The sequence below is a fragment of the Phyllostomus hastatus genome, unplaced genomic scaffold (assembly GCF_019186645.2).
Source record: "Phyllostomus hastatus isolate PE091 unplaced genomic scaffold, TTU_PhHast_1.1 phas_scaffold_317, whole genome shotgun sequence".
In the NCBI taxonomy this organism is placed as follows: Eukaryota; Metazoa; Chordata; class Mammalia; order Chiroptera; family Phyllostomidae; genus Phyllostomus; species Phyllostomus hastatus.
The window spans coordinates 7,077,099-7,096,131 of record NW_025334023.1 but is presented as its reverse complement, the minus strand read 5'-3'; the positions used below and the strand labels follow the sequence as shown (position 1 = coordinate 7,096,131).

Here is a 19,033-nt window from a genome sequence, read left to right as displayed (position 1 = left end):
CCGCCCAGGGACAGGTGGTGTGGGGGCCAGGTCCGGCTGGCCAGAATGGCTCTCTGGAGGCGTTTCATTACACTACAAGCAGAAGAGCAATGACAAAAACAGTAGGAAGCACCTGGGTTGAGTGGAAAAGTGGAGGGATATTTCAAGCTAGAGAAGGAACAAGGCACAGGGAAAGGTGGAATTGTAAACAGAGGCTGGGTCATAGGGAAAAAGGATGAAGAAGCAAAGGAGCCAGGACCTAGAAGCAAGCCCTTTACTGAAAACCCACCATGAAACAAGCACTTTTTCTTACCCTGCCAGCAATCTTGCAAGGAAGAAGTCTGAGTCTTGCTAGGCTCAGTTATGCTGCAGTAATAAATTCACTCCAGAATCTCGGTGACTTAACACAGCAAAGGTTTATTTCATGCTCATGCTACGTGTCCAACTGAGGTGGGTGGAGGGTTCTGCTCCACCTAGCAACTCAGGAGTGGACTGGTGAATGCTCGGCCAAATTTTAGGTGTGCCGTCTGGAACATGGGGCCCTCTTAGTCTCTGCAGCAGAGAAGAGATCACTGGAAGGCTAAGCACTGGCTCTTAAATGCATCAGTCCGGAAGCAGTGCATAGCCCATGGGCCAGAACTGGTCACATGTTCCTGCCTGATCTCTAGGGCTCTGGGAAATGTGGGGAACACATGGTTATTCAATGAGCAGTAGCTGCCGCTTCCATGGTAGGTATTATTTCCATTTTACAGGTAAGGAAACTGAGGCTTAGAGAAATGAACCATCTTATCTGAGGTCTCCCAGCTAGAGAGAGCTGGAGCCCAGGCCTGTTATAACCTGATTAAATAATTTATTGATATTTAGCTGTTCAGCAAAGATGTATTAAATGAAAGCCATGGGCCCAAGACTATGCTAGGCTCTGGGGATATAACAGGGAACAAAACAAAGGCAGCCTCTGCTTGCAGAGAATGTATAACTACAAACAGGAATGCATGCTCGATGGTGGAGACACACGGTTCTCTGAAGAGATCTATTAAGATTCCTAACTTCATAGAGAGGGAGAGGCAAAATGGTCTCATGTTTATTAAGGCATCTTGCCACGTACTTGATTTATTTATATCTTCTACGAGCTCTTGAGGTAGTTCTTACAATTCCATTTTTAAGATAAGAAAACTGAGGTTCATTCATCGAGGGAAGATAACTAAGCTGAAAGTGACTCTTGCAGCTCATCCATGCTCACTGGTGATGTGAAAGTTAAAATTAAAAAAAAAGAATTTTGTTTCCCCTACTACATCTAACCAGGGGTATCCAATCCACAGCCCACAGGCCACATGAGGCCCAGGATGGCTATGAATGCGACCCAACACAAAATCGTAAATTTACTTAAAACCTTTTTTTTTTTTGCTCATCAGCTTTTGTTAGTGTTTGTGTATTTAATGCATGGCCCAAGACAGCTCTTCTTCTGCTGTTGTGGCCCAGAGATGCCACAAGGTTGGCTAGCCCTGAATGTGGTCTATTTCTGCTCTAAGACACCCATCTAGGACTTTCTGTCTCTGGTCCCCCTGACATCCTATGAGTGTCACAACACGAGAACACAGGTCTCCCTGACAGTGGGAGCTGCCTGGAGCCCAGACATGTTGCCCTTCATCCCCTCATTTGGGCTGCCCATGTAGCTGGGCCCAGAGCAAGACTTGTTGAAGTCCAGGAGGGAGAGAGGACGCTGCAGAAACATAGGGGGCAGGGTCTGAATCTGACAGGATAGGTTTGAATCTGAGCCTTGGCAAAGGTGGGTTCTTCTGTCTAGAATGTGGTCCCTTTTCTCTCCTGTCTCTTGCCCCCCTCCATCTCTCCCCTTGTACTCTGTGCTCTATCTATACTGACTCCGTCACTTCTCTCCCCTCCTCAGCACAAGTGACCCCTCCTCTGCCCCACACTGGTCCAAGCTTCTTTCTCAGGCCTGGCTTATCACAGTCACGTCCTCCTGGGGCTCTGCTACAACCCTCCCCTCCCAGGTTCTGGCACCGAGGTGTCTGTTAAAACACGAGTCCGATCAGATTGGCCCCTCTGCCCCGCACTCTCCCGTGGCTCCACACCTCATGCAGAGGAAGGGCTGAAGGCCTCACAGTGACCCACCAGCGACGTGGGCCTCGGTGCTATTTCTTGAACCGTGAACACGCTCCCGCCTCAGGGCATGTGGCACTCAAGCCTTTTTTTCCAATCTCAGGACAAGCTCTTCAGGCAGAGGGAACAGCGGTGAACAGACCTGTAAGTCTCCATCCCAGTGAGCAGAGCCCTCATGGGACTTAAAGGTCCTGTGCTCAAGTCTGTTTTCTGCTTAAAGAGCGTCTGGAGACCAGGGGTGTGAGCAAGGCAGACGTAGTGGAGGTGGGGGCAGCAGGCCTGCCCTGACCACCCTCTACAGGGAGCATCTCCCCAGCTGAGTTCTTCCCATGCCCCCTTCCACTCCATCTTTTCTGCATAGTGTTTCTCTCCATCTAATGCAGTAGATAGATACTACACTGTAAGTTTAATTGTCTATTTCTCATCTTCTCCCATTGGAACAGAAGTCCACGAGGGCAGGGACTGACTTGGTGTTGTTGCCCACAGTGTTCTTGTGCCTGGAGCATGGCCTGCTGTGCAGCAGACACTCAGGAAATATGCACTGAATGAGTAAACAATGAACAAATAATTGCACAGCTAATTCCTTATTGTCACTTGTCTACACTCCATTGTCCATACCATCCTGCCTTTACTAACAGTGTTCCCTCTTCCTAATGTCCCCTCTGCCTTTCTCTCTGCACTGACTCCCTCATTCTTCTCACTCACTCTGCCTGCCCAGAGGGTGAAGTCCCCACAGCGCGTGAGCAGGCATTATCCATCTGTCCCTGTGAGGCTGGGGCTTTCCAGGGCAAGCACAGCTCCTCTTCTCTGGGCCCCCAGACCTAGTGCACAGTGAGGCATGGTTACTGTGCGTCCTATGGGCCAGAGCACCATCTGGAACTGCAGCCTAGAGGCCCTGTTCTCTTCCTGTGCGTGTCCCCCTCAAGCTCAGCCAGGAAGCAGGAGCCCCTGTTGCCAAGTCAGTCTCTTCCTGCTTCACAGCTGCCTGAGAGATCAGGAAGAAGAGGCAAATGGGACACTAATGAAATTCAGAGAGAAAACTAAATTGGGAGGTGTTGCAAACACCACAGAGGAGGGAGATGCAATTCACCAGGATGTCTCCGGAGCGGGCGGGGGCGGGGCAGAGTGCAGACAGCGCTGGAGGTGGCGTCACATGGGCCCTCCCCCGACTCCGACTCCTCCAGGTGAGGTGCCCTGTGTGGCCGCTGTAGGGGCTTCACTGTTCTAACTTTAAGTCAGGGACCTTTTAATCGATTGACTCATTCATTTATGCCTTCCCACCTACTTGCCAAAAAAGATTTGAGTGGGTTAACAACTGTAAATTGATTACATCGTTAAGACCAAGAATACTTAACGCAAAATTCAGGTAGAAAGTACTGGAGAAAAAAGGGAGGGGGGGAAGAAAAAGATTATCAGGGCCATCCAGAAAAGGGGTTCCTGAGGAGCAGCTCAGGGCTCATGTGACAAGCACATGGGACCGTGAACGTTAAAGACATTTAGGGATGGAAAAGCTCAGGTCACATGGCAGTGATGAGGACCAGTGTCAGAGAACTTTCAAGTCCATTGTCCATTCCTTCAGGTACAGGCATTGACTGTGTGCTGCGTGCGAGGGAACCCCCTCATGAGGTACTTTTTCTACCTCAGATGTTCATGGCACCCTGCAAGATGGTCTCTTAAAGCTCATTTTAGGGAAGAGGTGACTGAGGCTCAGAGACACTGAACCATCTCTTCACACAGGGTGCTGGGACAGCCAGATATACGCATGCAGACAAGCGTAAAGATGGACCCCTTCCTCACACCAAATACAAAAATTCACTCAATATGGGTCATTGACCTAAACTGAAGAGCTAAAACTCTAAACCCTTAGAAGAAAACATAGGCCCAAATGTTTATGACCTTAGGTTAGGCAATGGTTTGGCACCTACAAAAGGGAGAAAGGATAAAACATAAATTGGACACCGTCAAAATTTGTAAAAATTTTGCTTCGAAGAATATCATAAAGGAAATGAAAAGACAACCATGGAATGGGAGGGAATATTTAAAATCATAGGTCTGATAAAAGATTTGTATCCACAATATATAAAGAACTCTTATAACTCATCAATAAAAGGACATACAGCCAAATCTGAAAATCGGCAGTGAGTTCGAATAGACATTTCTCCAAAGAAAATACAAAAGTGGTCAGTAAGCACATAAAAAGGTACCCAACATTTTTTAGCCATCAGGGAAATGCAAATCAGAGACTTTGAATCATCTGTTTGGGCCCTGGTGTCCTAACACCAAAGCCTCCTGAGCACAGCTCTCCTTGAGCCTGGGAGGAGGTGACAGCCAGGAGAGAAATGGGGCTGCCATTGAGGGTTTTCACAGGAAGGGAAGGGGAGGGAGCCACAGGGAATAGTGGGCATGACAGAAAGGCCCACCCAGAGACAGCCTGCCTCGGTCTCCCAGTCATGGGCAGGAACTGCCATCCAAGAAGGGCCAGCTGCATGCTTGGCCCTCTCCTGCCAGTTTACAGTGTGTCCTAAAGCAGTGTCTCCAGCTCTCTGGTTCCACAGCCCTGTCTTACTCTTGAAAATTATTCAGGACCCCAAAGAGTTTTTGTTTATGTGGATTATATCTATTAAAACTTGTCATACTAGCCCTGGCTGGAGTAGCTCAGTGGATTGAGCATGGGCTGTGAACCAAAGGTCACCAGTTCAATTCCCAGTTAGGGTACATGCCTGGGTTGCAGACCAGGTCCCCAGTGGGGGCCACGTGAGAGGCAACCACACATTGATGTTTCTCTCCCTCCCTTTCTCCCTCCCTTCCCCTCTCTTTAGAAATAAAGTCTTTAAAACCAGGATTAATGTATTAACCAATAAATCACCATTATAAAAAAAATTGCCATACTAGTCATTAGCACTGAAAAAAACCCCACTAAATTTGTTATTGACAGCTTATAAAATAATGGCGATAGACCCCTACCTTACCATAAAGAACACACTTTGATAAAAACTGACTTTTCCAAAATAAGCTGAAAGGAATGGGATGTCGTTTTACATTTTGTCAAATCTCTTTCACAGTTGGCTTAATAGACAATATTTCTGCTTCTGCCTTCGATCTGGAGACTCCACCATATATTCACGAGAGAGTCGGGATGAAAAGGGCAGATAATGGCATAACATTATTATAACTAGTTTTGACTTCACAGATGTTCTGGAAGGATGTCTGGGATGGGCAGTGATCCCCAGGCCACACCTTGAAAACTGTGGGTGCAAGAGGTGAGAGCCGTGCTGCAGAGTTCAGAGGGGAGCAGGGGAGAAGTCACTGTGAGTCTGGATGAGAGGAAGGGCAGTGAGAACAGGCTTAGTGGCAAGGGGACTGGGATTCTCCCCAGTGAAGCCTGCCTGCCCTGGGGATATTGCATACGATATTCTTCCAGCTCAGAATGCTTTCTGCCATCTTAGTCTACTTGTCAAAACCCTCCTTTCACTTTAAGGTTTATTTAGGTGTAACTGCCTCTGTATAGCCTCTCTTACCACCCTTAACCTCCCCAAGGCCGGGATAAGCCCTCCCCCACAGCAGCACCTTTGTGCATCTCACTAGCACAAACTTTGCAACCAAAGAGTGGGGAAGGGAGGAGAAAGAGAGAAACATCAATAGGAGAGAGAAACATCATTTGGTTGCCTCCCACACATGCCCTGACCGACCGGGGACTGGGACCGCAACCCAGGCAAGTGCCCTGGCCCAGAATTGAACCCATGACCCTTCACCTTCTGGGTGATAGCCAACCTACTGAGCTATGCCAGTCAGGGCTTTGTTATTCTTGTTTAAGAAATGAGAAGAAAGATGTTGAAGGCTTTTGCGCAAGCATTTACCTGATGGTATTCAAATTAGTATATACAGAATACTGTGGTCACCCACATGCAGATAAAGTCATCCACTACTAATTCTAATTCACTAGTGAATCAAGTATTACCAGTTATCTGGAAAAGAAGGGGGAATGAGGAAAAGAAGGAGGAACGAAACTAACAGCTAACTGAGCACTAACTACATGCCAGGCATTTACCATGTTATCTAGTTGTCACAGCAGTTAGGTGGTATCTTCCCATTTTACAGATGAATAAACTGAGGCATCCCCTCCACCAAAGACACCTTGCTAGTAAGTGTCAGGGCTGGGATTCAAAAGCAAGCCATTCTACTTCTAAAGCCCATGATTCCTTTTCTCATGACTTTACATGAACTTGGCACCATTTATGTGACCTAGAGTGTTTACTGCTGCATACTCCTCTTTTTAAAATGTGTTTCTATCATATCTTTCCAAATGTACTCTTTAGCTGATTGGAAAGTTGAAGAGAAATAGCAATGGTGCTTATTTGTTCTGCCCTTTTGGAGTCAACCTTGGCTGCATCTCTGCACAGAGAAGACAATCAGTAATCTGCACTTTTGTATTGCTTACTTTTCATGGAAGACATGGCCACAATGGAGATATTAACCTGAGTTCCCATTAACTACAGTTATTACTGACTGAGAGATTACTGAGTGCTCAGGTCTGGACAGGACTGTCTGTCCTCGTAGGTGCTGGGAGCCTGGGAGGCCAGAGGGCTTGGGACAGATACATCGTTTTTCTGGGTCCGGTTGGAGAAATAATTTTATTTTTTTAAAGATTTTATTTATTTATTTTTAGAGAGGGAAGGGAGAGAGAAAGAGAGAGAGAGAAACATCAATGTGTGGTTGCTGGGAGCCATGGCCTGCAACCTAGGCATGTGCCCTGACTGGGAATCGAACCTGCAATGCATGGTTCGCAGCCCAAGCTCAATCCACTGAGCTATGCAGCCAGGGCTGGAGAAATAATTTTAAATGCGACATCCTAGTTCTTATGTAAACATTGAATAAACAAATAAAGGCTTATGAGGCTAGGGCTGTATTGTCACATATGGTGACAATTACATCAGTAAAGCAAGGATAAATGAACATTTAATGGACTCGTACAGTGGATTAGTATCTGTGAAAGGTATGTTCATGTTTTACCGTCTTTAGGACACCTGTCTGCTTTTGACGCTGAGATAGGAAAATCCCTATCTTCCCAGTGATCAGACAGACATATGTCTTGCCCAGGGGCATAGATGTCCTAGTGGATGGTGGAACTGGGGTTTGGACCCAGGTCTGTTTGGGAACATCCCACTGTCCTTCACCCAGAGAGAAAATGCTGAGTCCGTTCCCAAGTGGGCACTATGTTCCAACTGATGAGGTGTGATAGCCTGGCAGACTTTTGTGGCCACTGACATCCTTGTGCTGGTGTCAGCTCTTTTCTTCCCAGCCCATTTTCTGTCCTCCAAGGCTCCTCTGCCCTCCCTGAGTTTGCACCTTCAGCCTTCACTCAGAGCACCTGGAATGCCCGCCACCCTACCTGCAATGCCACCATCATCTTCCAGCACTCAAAATCTGCTTACTCAATGTTCCTGGGCTGAGTGAACACACAGACGGTCTTGGGGGCGGGGGGAGAGAAGAAAGAGCAGGTAACCTAAGATGAGTTCCAAAAGGACCAAGGATTAAGCTTGAAACCCAAGAGTTTTCTATTGGCTCAAAAAAAGAATCCCTTCAAGGGAACCACGTCTGGCCCCAGCCTCCAATGCCTTGGGAAGCAGGGGTAGAACTCTGTCCTTCCCCAGGGCCTGCACAGGTGAGGTTGGCAGAACGACATGACCACTGCTATGGGTATCACTTCCCTTCCGACCCTTATTTACCTGTCTGCCATCTTCAGAGGGGTGCTGCTGTATAGCCCTGGGTAAAATACACAAAATGATCACAGAGCCATTTATAAGCCACGTGCCTGGTTAATTTTCAAATGGGAAGGTCAATGTCATTACCCTTGGCGGATCCAATGACCAAATCCTCATAATGGTAGGGCTTGCTTTCTGTCACTAACTGCATCTTCATCTTCCCATCTAGGTGGCCAGTTCCACCAAAACAGTCAAGGCCAAGGCCTGAAGGCCTTTTTCCTAAGTCTGTGGACCTCTATCACTGTATTGCCTTGACTTACCTGCTGTGAGATGGATGCATTTAGGTATCTTCCACCGCCCCACACTGATTTTGTGAAAGTTCCCTTGGTGGAAAAAAACCTTAAGTCGATATCAATAAGCACAGAATCTTGTGCCTCTTTGGATTCTAACCATGGTAGAAAAGCCGAGTGTGCAGAAAACACTCCACAGGTGAGAACAGACATTTGTTGAGTACCTATTATATGTCAGCCACTGCACTAGGCATTTCACAGTTGATTTAACCCTCACAGCTACTAGTGGGGCCAGCATTGTTATTTCTGATTCACAGATGGGGCTGTGGAGACTCAGAGAGGGTCACTGGCTTCAAGTCACACAGCTGGGAAGTGGGGGAGCCTGGAGCTGAAGCTAGGTCATCTGCTACAAAGTGCAACTCCTTCCCACTAGGTTGAAAATAATAACAAGAGCAACAACAGCAAGATTTACCATTTATGATGCATTCACTACACACCTGACTTGTATTAGCTCATTTAATCCTGACAACAACCCAATGATGTCAGGTACTGTCATTCCCATTTAACACATGATGAAACTAAGGCACAGGGAAGTGCTCTCAGAATGAAAAATTTTCCAGAAATGGCTATTCAGAAAGTCAGCCCCAGCAATCTGTCACTGTGTGCTATTCTGTCATAAATAGCTCTTGTCTAAAATAAGCACAGGTCTTGCTCATAGGATGTACTTAATATTGAGTTGGCCAAAAACTCTGTTATGTTTTTTTCATATCACAGCTCTAGTAGTGCTTAGTTGTCTTTAACTTCACTTGAAACAATTTTGTTAGATTGTATTGTAACAACTGTCATATCAGCATGCATTTTTAAAAACACTTGTCAAACTTGGTGAATTTTTGTGCAACAATTTTAATATTGAAGAATAGTGCCAACATACTCAAAATATTCAAATTAGTAAAGTTATTGGTGAAAATGAAAAATGTATCTTTTATTTTATGGGAAAAACGTAACAGACTTTCTGGCCAACCCAATAATATTTGCCATTGAAAGTTAGCTTCACGGTGTCCTTGCCACCTCATTCCGATTGCTATCAACAGTCCATGCTGGCCATTGAGCAGCCCTTCCTCTGGGAGACTCCAGGTAGGTCAGAGGATCCTGGAACTGGAATCCCAGATGTTAGGAGTCAAGCAAGTCGGAGGATGTATGGTGCAGTGGGTCAGCGCAGGCTCTACAGTCAGACCAGTGGGATCCAAGCCTGGCTCACCGGCTCTGGGCAAGGTACTTTATCTCTCTGTGCTTCAGTTTTCTAATATGTAAAATGGACATATTGTAATAAGAGCCCCTACCTCAGTCGGCTAGAGTAAGAATGATAAAATCCTGTGAAATGCTCATAATCAGGCATGGGACAGAAAAACAGGCACCCAGTAGACATGATCTATAGATACGTATTATAAAATATCAGTCTATAGAACTGGGCTTACGAGGCAATCTAGTTGTGCCTCTCATACTCAGGTGAGGAAACGGAGGCCCAGAGACAGGCAGTGATCGGCCCAGGTCACACAGCATTTCGGTTCTTTGATCCCGACCCCAGGCTTCATTCTGACACCACCAGCGTATTTAGAACAGTCTCAAGAAGCCCACCCATCAGTCTCATTTCTATGAGTTTTAGTTGATGAGCTCGAACTCTGCTGTATCTCTGTTGATAGTCCATTCTTTGTTTACACTGTCACTGCCCATATATATTTTAAATGTACACATTTATTTCATGTTCTGAGTCTGATCATGTCAGTACCTGTGGTATTTTTCATCAGTATGACTCATTTGTTCATTGTTCTCCTGTCTCTCGCTCACGGGTGGCTTGTTTCCCACGCATTCTGTGCTTTTTCTAAACTGTGGGTTCATGGCTGGTAAACCTCTGTGGTACTTCTTTAAGGCCTGAGTTGGAAACGCATTCCTCCAGAAAGGATTTGCATTTGCTTTTGCCAGGTGGCCAGAGGACCACCAACTTGTGGTCACTTAAAGTTAAATGCTCAGCTTGGATGCAGGTTTGTTTTCTGGCCACAAGGTGACATGTATCCAAGTGAGAGGCCCATGTGAGGGCCAGGGTGTGACTGGGAATCCCCCTCTGCCCAGCCCTAGGGTCAGGTTGTCTCCCTGTCTCCTGCTGTGGGGTGGGACTTGTTTGTTTCTTACTCATCCTTTCATCAGGTGGAAATGTGTCCTTTCAGAGTCCTAGCCCTAAGTGAGGATCTCAGTTTGAATTTTGCCTTTTGAAGGACGTTGACTCTGCCTCTTTTGTTGGCCCTTTAATACTAAAACCCCCAGATCACCAAGGACTGGCAGATGCCCTCAGGGCTGTCACCTGCTCAGTGCTTGGGAACCCCTATGGATTCATGTTCTCCTGTGGTGATTGTGGCCCCTGAGGGTTTCCTTCTGTTCTCCACAGCGCAGCTCTATTTTAAAAGTAAGGTTTTTTTTTAATGTGATAGTTTTCCATGTCCTGCATTAGGGGAATTCTTTAGGGTGAATGGCAGCCACAGTCCTGGAAATAGAAGTCTAACGTGGTCATCACTGCCCTTCGTGGGTGTGAACATGGGATTTCATGAGCTGTGGTTTTCCGGGTTGTTACTCTTTGGCAGTTTACCATCAAGGCCTACTCAGTGTACCAGGAGAGCTGCAGGGAAGTTTCCGTGCTGTAGGCCAAGTCCCTGTCTCTCAGCATCACCCCATCACTCTTCCGAGTTCCCAGCTTGTGTTTGTCTTAGCCTCACAGGGATGTTGACCTAGCACATTACCTATAGATGATGCCAGATGAAAACTCACGTGTGTAAAATGTGCCTAGAAGGTACCACATTCTGAAGGCACCCCTCCATGCTGCTGCTGTGATCCAGCCACCCCAGATGTGGTCCAGAACTGCACTTGCCCATTGTTCATTCATTGCACAGGCATTCACTGAGCAGCTACTACAGGCTCTGCCTATGTTAGGCTTAGGGATACAGAGATGGATAAACCACAGCCCTTCGCCTTGTGTACAAGGGCACTTAAATGGACCATGATCGCTGCTGGCAGAATGAAACTGGAGGACAAAGAGACTAACCCAGCCTCACGTGGGAGTGTCTAGGCAGGCTTTCCATAGGAAGTGGCAAGTGAATCTCAAGTATAAGGAATAGATAGCAAATCCAGGGTTGCGTGGGGAAAGGATCAAATCACCAGACTCTCAAAAGAAAACATCAACCCTCCACTCAAGAAGAAATGGTCCAACTGCTTTTCCTTTCCTGGTCTTAGTCTGTGGGTAAGCATTTCCCTCTTGCACTCAGAGGACAAGGCTTTGAGAACCACTAGTATGATGTATGCATTTTCAACATGGCTGCTATTTCTCAAGGGGGAAAGGCTGGTTTTGAGAAGCTAGAGGTGAGAAAGTCTTATTTATTCTAATGATTTGTGGTCCTCCAAAGGGCCACAGTACATAAACAGATATACTGTATATTTCAATATTAAAATTTCATAGGAAAGATGGATATTTGGGAGGAAAATATCTATGAAAGCTTTTTGGCAGGGTGGGGTGAGTGGGGTTACAATAAAAAAGAAAGGCTGAGAATCACCCATGTAACTGAATGAGCAGTAGCGTTGGAGCTAGATAGACCTAAGCTCACAGCTGTCTCCTTCATTTAATAACCTGTATAATCTTAGACATATTAATCTCTCTGTGCCTCAGTGTTCTTATCTGTGAAATGGGGTGATAACACCTCCCCTCACCAAGTTGTTCTGAGGGTTAAATAAAATCATGCATGTAAATATATGTTGTTAGGTGTGAGTTCCCTGCCACCATCCAGCCCAACACACACTTGTTCCAGAGGGGTCCAGTGCTGATGGCACTTGCTGAGGAAGCTGTTTTCAGGCAGTTACCGCCATGAACAGCACACATAGGAGAATTCTTCTCCTGAGGACCACACGAATGTGTTGTGTCCCAGGAGCTCTTGGACTTCACTAAGAGAGAGACCGGATGCTTGGTCCATCTGGTTCATCTTTCAGAGGCACAATTAATAATCAACCTGTTTGGAGCAATTAATGTCAGGGAAGCCGAGACATCCAGGTGGAGTTAAATCTTATTAGTGATTGTCTCTTAAGGGGAGAGAGTGAGATTTTCCAATGGGTTGCAAGTTAATTCTGGGGCCTCAACTTGAGCTCCTGGCCTCTGAGGCCCCTGCACCACCACGTAGGGAAGAAATGGCTGGCCTCAGACCAGCCAGGTGTAGAAGGGAGTAGCCTGTGAAAGGACGGGGTGGAGGACAGTAGGGAGAGTTGGGAAAGGAAGGTAGATGGCTCTTCCCTTCGTCAGTGTCCTCACTTGTGCCCCAGTGGGGTCCTGCATAGATTAGGATAATGCCTGGCACACGATAGACCCTCATTACATATGTGGAACAATTAATTTCCTCCCCCCTAAAATCGTAACTGACACCATCATTAAATAATGTGTTGTTTTACTGTATTATCACACAGTAAACTTCATGTTATAGACAAGGAAACTGAGGCTGGGAAAAGTTAGGATGTTGCCCCAGACCTCTGAATTGCAGGGCAACCAGCAGCTCACCCTGCTTGACTTTCAACCCCGAGCTGACACCCACTCTGCCGTTACTGGATCTTCTCGAGGACAAGGTCAGAGGCTGGTTCAAGTCTGAATCCCAGTGCCTGGCATGAGGAAGGGAGGGGAGATCCCTGCTTCCCAGCAGTGGGCACTTCTGTCTTTTCCCCCATCATCCTCCCAGCAACGCTGCCGGCCCAACTCTCGTTGGGGCCTGTCCTGGTCAGGGGTGACTAGATGTCACCTCCTCCATATCTCGGACACACAGACAGCAGTGCCCAGCCCTGCAAATGGGGGGTGCTGCTGTGCTCCGCCAGGCCGGGCAGAGGGACCTGGTCCCTGGCACCTGCTGTTTCCCCACCAGGCTGTCTTGTGTGGTGAGGAATGGTGTCTGAGCGGGTTTATTATCTCCGCTCAGGACTTGTCGGGGCCCAGGCCTAGCAAATCCAGACGTGGTCTGGAGAAATGCTCTGCAGCTCCCTCACCTCCCCCAGCCTCAGACCCCACCCCCCGCTACCCAGGAGACACACACACAGAGACACGCAAAGGCAGGTTGTCTGGAAGTACTAAATTAGTTTTTAAATAATAAGATAATCTCTCACTTTGTAAAGCATGTTGCAGTTGGCCAGTATTTTTCTGTGTGTTCTCTCATCATTGCAGGCCCGGGGTGGTTGTCGCCATTCCAGCTGGAGACCTGAGGGTGTGCTCTGCCCCAGGCGCTCTGGGTTCTCCAGGAGGAGTCCCAGGGATACAGGGACATTTGACCTCTTCTCATCCAACCTCCTCCCAATCTAGACCCAAGCAGGCACGGGTTTTCTGCAGCTCACACAGGTGGCAAGTGGCAGAGCCAGGACTTACGATGAAAGCTGGAACCCACTGGCTAGGAAGGCCTAGTGTTTCTCCTCCGTGTGGGGGGCTATCTGAGAGGGAGAGAGGACCTGGACACTGGTCCAGCACAGTGGGTGGGACCTGGGAGCCTCAAGGAAGACAGCATCCCTGCTTGGAGAAATACCAGCCATCAGGCTTCCGTGCACTTGCATTTGGTCTTGGGGGTGGGGGTGGGGTAATGATGCAGCCACGTCCAGGGGAAGGTCAGAGTGGTGAGGTGGAACCGAAGTGGATGATGAGGAGTTCAGTGGGTCTGGAACGCTCTGGAGAGGGCATGTTTCCTGTACATGCTGGCTTAGACCCCCACCCGATGCCTGCAATTACAGAAAGGGGCATTGCCCAGTTCTCTAAAACAAGCTTAATTTTAGCTTGCCAAAATGGTAACATACAAAATAAGGAAGAAGCTCAGAAGAAAAGCAATAAAACCAAGGAGTTGGGCCTTCAGAAAAGTTAAGGAGGGTACTTGCGGTGCCCTCAAACAGTGCCCTGGATAGTGTCCCTCAAAGAGAAGTCTGCTTGTGGCCCAGTCTGCTTCGTGATTTCGTTGTGGCTTCCCTCTGACCTCCAGAGGAAGCCCACACTTTTCTTTGTATCATAGAAGGCCCTATTTATCCTTTTTCTCAGAAGAGTTTATCATTAACAACAAGGAGCTTGGGCTCTAGGTTCAAATCCTACCTCTTCTCTTTCTGAGAGGTGTCATCTGCAGCAAGTGTCTCAACCATCCTATTCCACGTGAGTTCAAGTGTAACACTGACATGACAATATGCTGTTGTTAGGATACAGTGGGGCAGTACACTTAAAGCTCTCGGCACAGTGCCTGGCCCGGAGTTAGGGCTCTCGGTTGAGCTGTAGTATTGTTATTAGTGGCTGCAGTGGGAACAGCTGTCATCCCAGTTCTTCCGGGCCCCGGGCTCTCACATGCTCTTCTCTCAGGGTGAGAGCCCCGTGGAGCCCTGACCCTGTCGGAATGCCTCTCGTTCTCCCAGGCCCATCTGGAAGTGGGGCTCTGCAGCAGCCCAAGCCGTGGCCTTGTTCCTGTCTCTCTACCACGCCGAGGGACCACAGAGACCCCACCGGCTTCTCAGCACACACTGTAGTTCTCTGGGCATACGGGGGCATTTCTGGCTGTCCCAGCTAAGACTTACTGAGGACAGGGGGTCTGCATGACAGGCAGCCCCCAGTGGGTATGTGTAGCATGAATCTGTCACTGCCCCACGCTCTTCCCAGAACTGAGAAATTCATAATTGGTGTTTGCAGGGATTCAGGCAAAGGCGATTGAGAGGGTATAGGAGGCACACAGGAAGCCAGGGCAACACCTGTCTGCCCTGCACCTGGCAGCAACTGATAGTGTCAGGGCCTCGTTATCCACCCACTGGAAGCAGAATTTCCACACAGCTCTAACTTCAGGTAAGAAGAAAGTTCCCAGTCTTTTCTGTTGCCTTCCCTGGTGTTCCCTATTCCAGCACGGTTCAGGCAGCCACTCTGCTGCAATTTCAAAATTTTCTCAATAGCCTTTGGAAGATGCCATGTTTCATTCTGTCTACCGTGAACACTCTCCCCTTTTCTTCTGCTTCCTTTGTGATTTTCTTTTGGGGCAGCCCACGCACACATCCAGACCTCAGAAAGGGCTCTGCAGTGAAATGGGGGGTTCCCCTGAACTGTTGCCCCATGGGCCAAAGGACTCGGACAGGCTTCCTAGTACCCATGTGAGGCTTAGGGCCAACAAACAAGTAAACGCTCAGGCCCCACTTCCTAAACACCAGACATGCCAGGGGCCCGGAGCCTTGGCCTCAGTTCCCCTGAGCTCCGCACTCTGCGCTGCCCTCTCTCTGAGCCCAGTGGCTGCACAAGGCTGCACCAGCAGTAGTGGTACCTCCTTCCTCCTTCCTTTTTTTATTTCAATTACAAAATATTCTTTGCATCAAGAATAGGATAAATAATACCTTGAAAATCCAAATACCTACCACCCAATTGGAGAATTAAAACATTAGGTATTATAATAGCCCCAAACTGGAATTGGTCCAGATGTCTTCCCAAAAGTAGATGATAAAACAAACCGTGATATGTTCACGCCATAGAATACCACTCAGCCCCCAAAAGGAGTGAACTACTGGCACCTGCCACAGCTCACATGAATATCCAGGGAATTATGCTCTGCCAAAAAAAAAAAAGCCAGTCTCAAAAGATTACATGCCATATGACTCCACTGACATAACATTTTTAAAATGACGACTTTAAAAGTGGCGAACAGCTTAGTGGTGAGAGGGTTTAGGGGCCGGGCAAGGTGTCGAAGTGGAGTGCTGAGGTTCTAAGAGGGCAGCACAAGGGGTCCTCGCAGAGAAGGAATGGTTCGGTGCCTTGACTGTGATGGAGGACTACATGAGCCTCTGCAGGTGATAAAATTGCACAGAACATAACACATGCACACATGGACACAAGTAAAACTGGGGACAACTGAGCAGGATCGGTGGATTCTGTCCATCAGTATCCTGGTGGCAATAGCACATCAGGCCTTTGCAAGATGTCACCTTTGTGGAACACTGGGCAAGTGTGTAAGGGAATCTCTCTGTATTGTCTCTTACAGCTGCATGTGAAGCTACAATTATCTCAATAAAATTTCAATTTAAAGATAAGACAACACAAGTGACTTCTAAAAAGAAACATGATGGATACAATTGAAGACCCCAGTGACCCCAATCTCATTCCTCTCCTTCCTGGGGAGCAACCAGCGTCGGGAATTCGGTGTTGATCTTTCCCACACCTGTTTTCTATACTTTCACTACATGTGCATAAGTTTTTGAGTTTTGTGTTCATTGTATTTTGTTGGAATTTACACAGTGTGTATCATCCATGGTACCACTATAGCAGAGTTTACTTAGTGTTTCTCTCATCAATAGACTTGGTTTGTCCCAGTTTTCTGGTGTGAGCTGCATTGCTGTGGACATTGTTTGTGTCCCTTTGTCCCACGAACAAGGGTCTATTCAGGTAACACCCTAGGGGCACATGGAGGGGCTGGGCCATAGGGCATCAGTATCTTTAGTTCTACTAACACTGCCAAACTTCTTTCCAATTTATGCCTACGTATTTATTCTCCCTCGAGCAGTGTGTCAGAATACCTGGGGCTGTGCATCTTTGCTAGGGTGGTAATGTCAAACTTAAATTTTTGCCAACCTGGTTGTGTGAAATAGTATCCTCCTGTTTAAGTTCCCTCAGCTTCTTCGTCCAAACATCGTGATTATCTGTGCCCACATCTTATTTCTCCATCCAGACTCGGAGCTCCTAGTCACAAGCTGCCAGAGTTACATGCCCAGCCCATACCATAGCAGAGGCTCAGGATCTACTGAAGGAATGAAAACAATTCGGGATGCTTTCACTTGAGAGGATCATGGTGGTTTTCTTTCTTTCTTTTTTTAATAGTCAACCATAGGCTTTTAAAAATAACATTTTGGGGATATAAATTCACACATTGAAAGTAGTATATAATTCACTGATTTTTAGTGCATTTACAGAGTGATGCAACCATCACCACAATTTGAGAACATTTTCATCATTTGCCCCCAAATATTCTTACACATTAAAGTCAGTCCATATTCCTCCCTCACCCCCAGCCCTAGGCAACCACCGACCTAGTTTCTCTGTAAATTTTCTACTCTGCCCATGCCATGTGCATGGAATCATGCAATATGTGGTCTTTGGTCTTGGGCTTCTTTCTCTCAGCCTAATGTGTTCGAGGTTCCTCCACGTTGCAGAGCTTTGCTGCTTTTTATCGCCAAAGACCAGTCCACTGCATGGACATCCTGCATTGTACTTGTCCATGCATCAGCTGATGGTCATTTGGGTATTGTCCACTTTTCTACTATTATGAATAATGCTGCTATGAATATTCAAATGTCTGTGTGCATACATGTTTTCATTTCTCTTAGACATATATGTAGGCGCTGGATCACGTAGTAACTCTATGTTTAACCATTTAAGGAACTGCCAGACTGTTTTCCATGGTGTCTGTAACATTTTATGTTCCCACCAGCAGTATCGGAGAGTTCCAATTCCTGCACATCCTTGTCAACACTTACTATCATCTGTGTTTGTTTTTTTTTAATATAACTCCATCGTGAGCTTTTGAATTAAGCAAAACGGGCTAGAATCCCAGTTTTGCTGTTTACTAGCTGTGAGATCCTAACTTTTCCCTCCATTTTTTTCCTTCTGTAAAATGAGATTAAGAATACCCACTCTTCAGGGCAGTTATGAGGACGGGTTAAATAAAACCATTGGCTTCATAAAGACTTTGGCACAGTGTGAGATGCAGCCACTTCTTGGAACAAAGTAACAGTGATAGCTTTTCATTGTGAGCCTCCTCTAGTTCATGACCTTTCTGCCTGGGGTGCCCTTTAAGTCACCTAGAACTTCCGTGAGACCTCCTCCGAGCTGGCTGGGAGCCAAGGTTTGCGTGAAAGCCCGCAAGCTGCCCCGTGTTAGTGCCCAGGACTCACGCGGATAGATTCCAGAGGAGTTCCACTGCAACCACGGTTCCCCAGGTCTCCCTATCAGGCTCCAGTTTAGGAAGCCTCAAATTGGGTCAGAACCACTTGAGTTTCTTTAAATAGGTTTTTTTCATTTTCTTTGGCAGGAGCCCCAATTTTCATTCCATCATTTTTGCAACAATCATAAACATTATCTGCACACTCGGGTGTTGTATGAGGGGAATACAAGTGATTGCTTGCTGATTGCTGTTGTTCATTTTGGAGATGACTCCGGGGACGGAAGGAGGACACAGCTGGGTGTCAGAGGAGCGGGGAGCAGCAGAGCTGTCATTCCAGGGCATGGGGAGGGCGGAGGGGGCGGAAGTCCTTCGAGGTGAGGGCGACCTGGCACTGAGCGTGGCCGCGGCTCTCAGGACGAGGTATCTGTTGATGGCAGTGTCCCAGTTAGTGTGTTACAGGAGGCCCAGCCACGTCCTCTCCGCTCCAACGCCTTCCACAGGCCTCCCTTTCTTAGCCGGTGACCCATCTTGATCCTGCAGCCTCCTTCTGCTTGTACAGCTGGTCTCTCAAATGCGCCCACCCCTCTCCGGGATCTCGCTGCTGGACCACTGCAGCAGCCTCCCCGCTGTCTTCCCGCCTTTCCGCCTCTAGCCCTGCCCTTCCTGAGGATTCCTTCTCCAGCCTACAGTGATCTTCCCATAAAACAAATGAAGACCCCATCACTTTCTGTCTTAAAACCCGACAATGGCTTCCCTTTGTCCTGAGGATAACATCCACTTCCCCTCTTCTTCTTCTTCACTCTTGTATATTTACTGCGATCTCTGCATTGACTACCAGTGGTTCATTTCTCTGTCTTCTCCATTTACCCCAAGGTCCTCTGAGGTCAGCCATTCTGTTTTATGCATGTCAGGATCCTGCCACCAGAGCTTGTTACTCATCATATGTCCCCAATAAATGTTTGCTCCCCCTTACATTTGAATAGTCTTTACAACTTCT

General features: G+C 47.4%; 1 protein-coding gene across 2 annotated transcripts in view; it reads left to right on the top strand.

Moving 5' to 3' along the window:
• TENM4 (teneurin transmembrane protein 4) overlaps window positions 1–19,033 on the top strand; it is a 737,235-nt gene that overhangs the window by 231,125 nt on the left and 487,077 nt on the right. The gene's annotated exons all lie outside the window — the stretch shown is intronic.